Here is a 7,531-nt window from a genome sequence, read left to right as displayed (position 1 = left end):
CTTCTTAGTTGCTCAGAATCCAGATCGGATGGTCTCTTTTACCTTGAATGACATGAGACGATTCTTAGGCATTCCCAGCAGTGCACAATATGATGATTTTCCCTCCGAGGATGATATGTTAGCCGCTGTTCGTCAACTTGGGTACGAAGGAGAAATTATCAAAATAAGGGACTTCAAGAAGCAACGCATGGCACAATGATGGTCGTGCTGTACACTTTTGTGAATCGGTGCTTCAATCCGATGCAAACTGGAACCGACCACATCACCATATTCCCACTAAAGATCTTTTATGGGATCGTGTTCCTTCCCAATGTTGACTTTGGCTGAGTCATCTGGGATCGTATGATAGAAATCCACTCGACTCCACTCTTATCATACATCCAATTTCAGAGATTCTATGCTATAATACTTTCATCCATAACTGATGACAGTAATCTGACCCCCAATCCTCTCCCACGAGATCTCAGTGAACTAATTACAGAGCAAGAGTCTATCAACTTTATTCAAAAGAGAATCGAATCAAAGAATGTGGAAGCTCAACTTATTCCCGCTCACTTACTGAATCTCGAACCACGTGATGATCCACGAATAATAAATTATCTGAGAGAGATAGGATCTCCTATGGATCCCCTACCACCCGGGAATCCTGCCCAGGAGCTGATAGGACACCTGGTGAGGGGTCTAGTAATCGAGGGTCAAAGAAAAGAAAGTCTGAAGGGAAAAGATTTGAGGGTGATAATAGGCCTAAAAAGAAAACTAAACCAAGAAAAGTAACCTCTGAGCAACTGCAAAAGGCTCTTCAGGATGTTGAAAGGAGTGATAAGGATAATAATAAGGGGAGGGGTTGAAAAATCAGGAGATGTTGTGCGGACGGGGAGTGAGACAGGGCAAAAAGAAAACGTTAGCCCTCCACAAACACTATGAAGCCATTCAGATGCTCAAACATCTATTTCATATGAGTTAGAGTCGGCGAATTTAGAAGAGACCCGCCAAAAACAATTTGAAAATGTGTCTAGTGTTCATAGGAATTTGGTGCAGTCCTATACCGAACGAACAGTGTCTATAGCTCAGACTGCAACAACAAGCGTAGTGGCGAGTACACCACCGGAAATTGTTAATCTAAGATTGCTTGGAAGTCCTGTGACCCCTGGCATCACTGCTCAACTTTTGAGCTCAACAGTGGTGACAACTGAGTTTCGTCAAGAATCTCAGGAAGTTTTCACTAACATTTCCATGCAGGACCTCAATATCTCATCACCAATAACATTAGCACAACCAATCATCACCCCCAGATCTTAATGTTTCACCACCACCACTCTCATCACCAATCACAATTTCACCACCAATCACACTTTCACCACCAATCACACTATCACCACCAATCACTCAGACCAATCACATCAACCGAGTCATGAGTTCGTTCTGGTTTGGGAATAAAGCGAGACTTAGTACTCGGGTTTGGTAGATTTGGTAAATCAAGGATGACGATTTAAATTGGAAAAGTAACTTTGTGAGTAAAGTCTCCTAAAGGAGTTGTGTGAAATCTTCAGATTAATGGAAAATGTGTAGACATAGGGTTTGGAAGTATGTCGAAGGACCGTAGAGTGTGGGTTCAGTTTGTTAAATGATGAAGATCATGGGGACGTGATCGAGTTTAAGTGAGGGAGAGTTGTAAGACCCTGGATTTTAAGCATTAAAAAGTGTTCTTGAAAGTGTCAGTAAATGTGTGCATCAAAAACTGCCACTAAAACTCAACCTAACACTTATGTATTTTCAGAATTTACATGAGAATCACAAACAAAAGCTGAGAAAATTCTGATTTGGAATTGGCCTTGGAGCTGTGTCACGGGGTAATGGCCGCGCCACAGGTGACGCCTGATCAGCACTCCTATCCTTTTAAATAAAGATATAAAGGGGCATTTTGGTAATTTTACATTGGGGGTCAGTTTTAGGCCACAAAAGCCATATTTGTGGACTCATTCAAATCCATAATCTTATCCTTATCCTCTCATCTTCAACCCCCAATTCTAGAGAGAAGCTAGAGTGAGAAAGCTTGAGAAATGAAAACAGAAGCTTGTGTCGTCAAATTGAAGCCCATTTCTTTTGTTGTTGTTTTTGTGTTATGTGACACCCCGTACAAAACCATCGTGTACGATTTGTCAACAACAGGATCTTTACACGGTCAAACACTATATGCTGTTTGAAAACCAGTTTTGTATTCATAAAAAGATAGCATTTACAAAAGATAACGTGACACAGAGGTCATTACAAAGCCATTATTCAAATAACATAAGTTGTGAATGCAAGATAAAAGTTTCATGATTGAGACGTCTCTAAGTAATGCATCGGAAATCTAACACAACAGGTCCATAACAGCAAGTCTATAACACCAAGTCAGCAAGTCTAACAGCGGAAGCAACATCGTCTAAGCACCTGAGAAATACACGCTTAAAAGTCAACACGAATGTTAGAAGCAACATAGTTTGTTTGTTCCAGTAATGTAATGTAGACCACTAGATTTCGTATTCAAAACATTATGAAAAGTATATGCTTATCCGTGGGCACCCGGTAACTAACTTAACGTAATAATAATACCCCCTAAAAGTACACTTGGCGAGTGCGTATATCCTCGAAGTATCAACACCCGTTAAATGATAGCGCGACTAGCCCAAGTGGGGATGTCAAACCCTATGGATCTATATCTAATATTCGTGTTCATCGGTTCAAAACCAATGATTAAACATTACCGTGCTAAGGGGAAATTTTATGCCGTTATATAACCCACACATATGTAAAGTTTAAGTACTCGTTTCTAGTATGTAAAACATAAAAAGCGCATATATTCTCAGTCCCAAAAATAGTATAAGTAAAAAGGGAAGCTATAACTCACAGTGATAAATGCAGTAAAGTTGATATGTAAAGTATGCAAGTAGTAAGTCTGTCCGAAAGGTCATCAACACTTTTTAGAGTGAGAAAGACTAGAGAGAATTAGAGAGTAAGTGTGTGTAAATTATAAATGAGATCAAGTATAGAATGAGTGAAATAAGGCTTGTATTTATAGGTGGTGAGGAGGTGGGAGGGGTGGTATGGCTGGGGTTTGGGGGGAGACAAGGGGGGACAACTTTTTGCTTTTTGGTTAATAGTTGTCTAAAGTTGGTGCTTATGTTAGGATCCCATGCAACATTAAGGATAATGCTTTACAAAAATGCTAGTATGTTCCCTCTAATAAATGGGCATTTGTCTTTCATTATAATGGGTCACTAACTTATAATAATTGGGCTAATTAAATAGTCCACTAGTGTAACATCCCGTCTTTTTCCGTTTACTTTCCGTTATACTATTTTAAAGTCCGTTATATAATTATAACATCTCCCGTTAATACGCGTTTTAAAATATTTCGTTTAGGTTTTTCACGCACCCGAATCAAACTTGAGGGACTAAACTTGCCAAGAGGGCAAAGAGATGACTAGGTCAACTAGTCAACTCCATCCTCCTCCATTCATTCATCTTTCACTTTCTCTCTTACTTTCAACTTCTCTCTCAAACAACCAACTTAAAGATTCATCATCTATTTTCGATCTAGCAAGCATCAACCAAAACAAATTACATATTCAGAATCCTTGCATCTTCCTCTTCGAATCCATACCAACTTTATTGCATTTGGGTAACTTTCTAAAATCACTAGATTTTGTGTTCTTGATAATTTTGACTTATAAAAGTGTTAATTAGTATCTATGGCTCAAGTCTAACATGAATATGTGATTTATATGCTCGATCTTGTTATTTTAAGTAACTAGCATGAACTTGATGAATGAGTGTGTTTAATCTTGAGTTTTGTTTGCCTAAATGTTGTTAGATGTTAAAAGTGCATGTATTAAATGTGTTACTAGCATCACTAGCTTCAATTTGATGTGTAGGTTGACTTATAAAGACTCCATAAACAAAATTACTAAATTTATGATTTTGAGTTAGGGTTTGGTAGAAGTAAAATGGATTTTTGATGCATTGAATGCTTTGCAATGTGGTTTGTAAGTGTTTAGTTGTATTGTATGCATAATTACCTATGAAACGGCGTATCATATGTGTGCATTTAATTCCCGAATCATAAATGTGCATTTATGAATTTGAAGCATTAATGATGGGCATTAATTGATCATTCAATTTGGAAATTCGATTATTACAAATGATAATTTTGATTGATAAAATGTGTTTAGTTGTGTTCCTCATCAAATTACCTTTCCAACGATATAAGATACGTGCCTTGAATGTTTACGGTTCGTTAAATGTGTTTGAATGAAATTTGGTTTGGGACTTAGACTTTTGAAACGAGCCAGGCACCAACTCCAGTTAATTGCCGCGGCGCGGCCATTCCATGTCACGGCGCGACATAAGCCGTGTTCAGCGGCTGATCACCATGACACTTTTTCAAAAAATGTTTGCTATGCTACGCACCTCCGATTCACCTGTAACTTGTTCTAACATGCTTATATATGAATAAAAACCTCAGAAAAATAGTTCGGGACCTGACCCGAACGTGTTGACTTTTTCGTTGACTTTGACTTGACCAAAGTTGACTTTTGTCCAAACTTAACCAATACTTGTTTACACCGTTCTAATCTTCTTGCATACTTGATTCTCACATGAAACTTGACAACTTGATTCACATGCTTTATAATCGAGTCGTAATGAGCCATAGGACTAATTGAACACTTTGACCAATCGCGTTTACCGTTATAGATACAACCTACTTGTTTAGGTCAAGACTAGCATTCATTCTTGCACACGTTTACTTGCGAAGTACTTTTATACGCTTGCACTCGGTGAGATCATAGGCCCACTTTTACTCTTTTATACTTTTAAGTGGGATGAGAAAAACATAAACGATTTATACTTTTATACTTTGAACACAAATACGAAAGCAAAGATACATACGAGTTAGAACAAAAATCCTCAAGTCTAATTATCATCAGTTACACTTGTAGGGTGTAAGCGTGAACTTATGTTGTGTGGGCATACTGGTTTAACGAACCCTCGTTCGGACGGTTCGCTACCGTTAGCGAATGAAATATAATTTTATCAGAATAGTGTAGGTTCTAACACTATATGCAGAGGTAAGATTCAGTTAAGCTTTGATAATTGGATGCTCGTGATACAAACACATCTTTTGAGATGTATACACTTGATAATCGGTTTATACAAAATCTTGTGGTTCAAAACATACTTTATACATACGCCTATGATTTCACCAACGTTTTCGTTTACAGATTTTTCTATATTTTTCTCAGGTCCTTGAATACTAGGTGATACATGCTTCTGCACTATACTTTTTGATACTTGCTTGGATGTTGAGTATACATGCATACGTGGAGCGTCTTTTGACTTATTCTTAAATTGTGCCGCATATGTTTCAATTGTATTTTAAACATTGTAATGTAACTAGTTGTTGAACTACCTTGTAAACCTTGAAACATCCTTAATTTTGAAATGAATGCGACATACTTTTGGTCAAACGTTGTTTTAAAGACTTATGACCACATAACGGGACCTAAGTAGACGGCGCCGTCAATGACGATTTTGTCGGGTCGCTACAGATGGTATTAGAGCGTTGGTTGTAGGGATTTAGAGTTCATTGGTGTCAACCCCGAGTCATAGGGTACATTGGTGAGTCTAGACTACAACCGGCATATAGACTTGAAGTAGGAATTACTTGACTACTTGTGCATTTATACTCGAACGTTTCTACTCATATCTACTCTTGTTTCATCTTAATCTCACGTTGTTTAATTTGATTGACATGCCACCTTGACTATATGAAATAATGTCGAATGCACATATGAATCAGGGTAATATAATTTCCGGGATTATATTACGGTGACTCATATGAACGTTTCGACATTATGACATAAAGAATTTAAGGCGAGTCAAGGAAATTTTTCTCTTTATCCTTATTCCATATCACAGTTAGTATTATTGAGAATACTAATCAACGATATTCTTGTGTTTTGAAGGAACAATGCCTCCTCGCCGTGTACCACGCAATGAAACTCCCGAACAAGCTCTTGAACGAATGATCGCCACCGTCGTAGATGCGGCCATGACCGGTCACTCATCCAACACCAACAACCCCAACAACAACAACAACAACAACAACAATGGAGCCAAAAATTCAAACGAGGGATGCTCCTACAAAGTTTTTATGGGGTGCAAACCTCATACTTTCGATGGAACCGGGGGACCGGTTACTCTCACCCGATGGTTCGAACAAACGAAAGACGTTTTTAGCATAAGCGGGTGCCGAGACCAAGACAAGGTCAAATATTCCACTCACACTTTTTTCGGTATCGCTCTCACGTGGTGGAACACGTATGTACAATCGGTGGGTACCGATGAAGCCCACACTCTCTCTTGGTCCGACTTAAAGGGGAAGATGATCACCGAATACTTCCCACGTGAAGAGACTCGTAAGCTTGAGCAAGAGCTAAGAACTCTAAAAGCGGTCGGAAACGACCTCAAGGCTTATAATCAACGATTTGCCGAACTAGCCTTAATGTGTCCGGCTCTCGTAACTCCCGAATCCCTCCGAGTCGAACTTTACATGGATGGCCTCCCTAAAAGCATCAAACATGGGGTAATGTCATCCAAACCCACTAATCACCAAGAAGCTTTGAATATGGCCCACAAATTGATAGAAACGGGGGACGAAATCGTAGTACCGGCACCTAAGGCCGAGGATAAATCGGGTGGCAACAAGATAAAATGGGAAGCGACTCCATCAAACAACTACAACAACAACACCTTCACCAAAAAGCCTTTCACTTCCGACGGCAAGAAAAGTTATGCCGAAAACTTGCCTTATTGTAACAAGTGCTACAAACATCATCTTGGTGAATGTGGCAAACCATTTTGCGTTAAGTGTCAAAGGAGTGGCCACGTGGCTCACGATTGTAGGAATACCGCCCCCGTTGCTCAAAAGGGACCCAATGTACCAAGACCGGGTGTTTGTTATGAATGTGGCCAACCAGGTAATTATAGGAATGCATGCCCAAAGAAGAAAGCTAACCCCAATACATGCGGCCGAGCTTTCAACATCAATACCGAGGAAGCCCGAGATGACAATGAACTAGTCACGGGTACGTTTCTTCTCAACAATTCTTATGTCTCTTGCTTATTCGATTCGGGTGCCGATAAGAGTTTTGTATCCAAGACTTTGACTCATTCTTTTAGCACTCAACCACTCCCACTAGATACTACTTATACCATTGAAGTGGCCAACAGGAAACTATTGAGTGCCGACAAATTTTATCGGGGGTGTACGTTAAACTTAATGGGTAAAGAGTTTGAAATTGACTTTATACCTATAGAACTAGGGAGCTTTGATGTAATCATTGGTATGGATTGGTTATCCAAAATGAAATCTCACATTCTTTGTGATCTTAAAGCGATTCAAATTCCTATCGAGAATGGTGAGCCCTTGATTGTCTATGGTGATAAGAGTTGCACCGGACTCACCCTCGTCTCGTGCCTTAAAGTT

This window comes from Rutidosis leptorrhynchoides, chromosome 10 (assembly GCF_046630445.1).
Source record: "Rutidosis leptorrhynchoides isolate AG116_Rl617_1_P2 chromosome 10, CSIRO_AGI_Rlap_v1, whole genome shotgun sequence".
NCBI classification, from domain to species: Eukaryota; Viridiplantae; Streptophyta; class Magnoliopsida; order Asterales; family Asteraceae; genus Rutidosis; species Rutidosis leptorrhynchoides.
The sequence above is the reverse complement of the archived record's forward strand: the minus strand, read 5'-3'. Positions refer to the sequence as shown.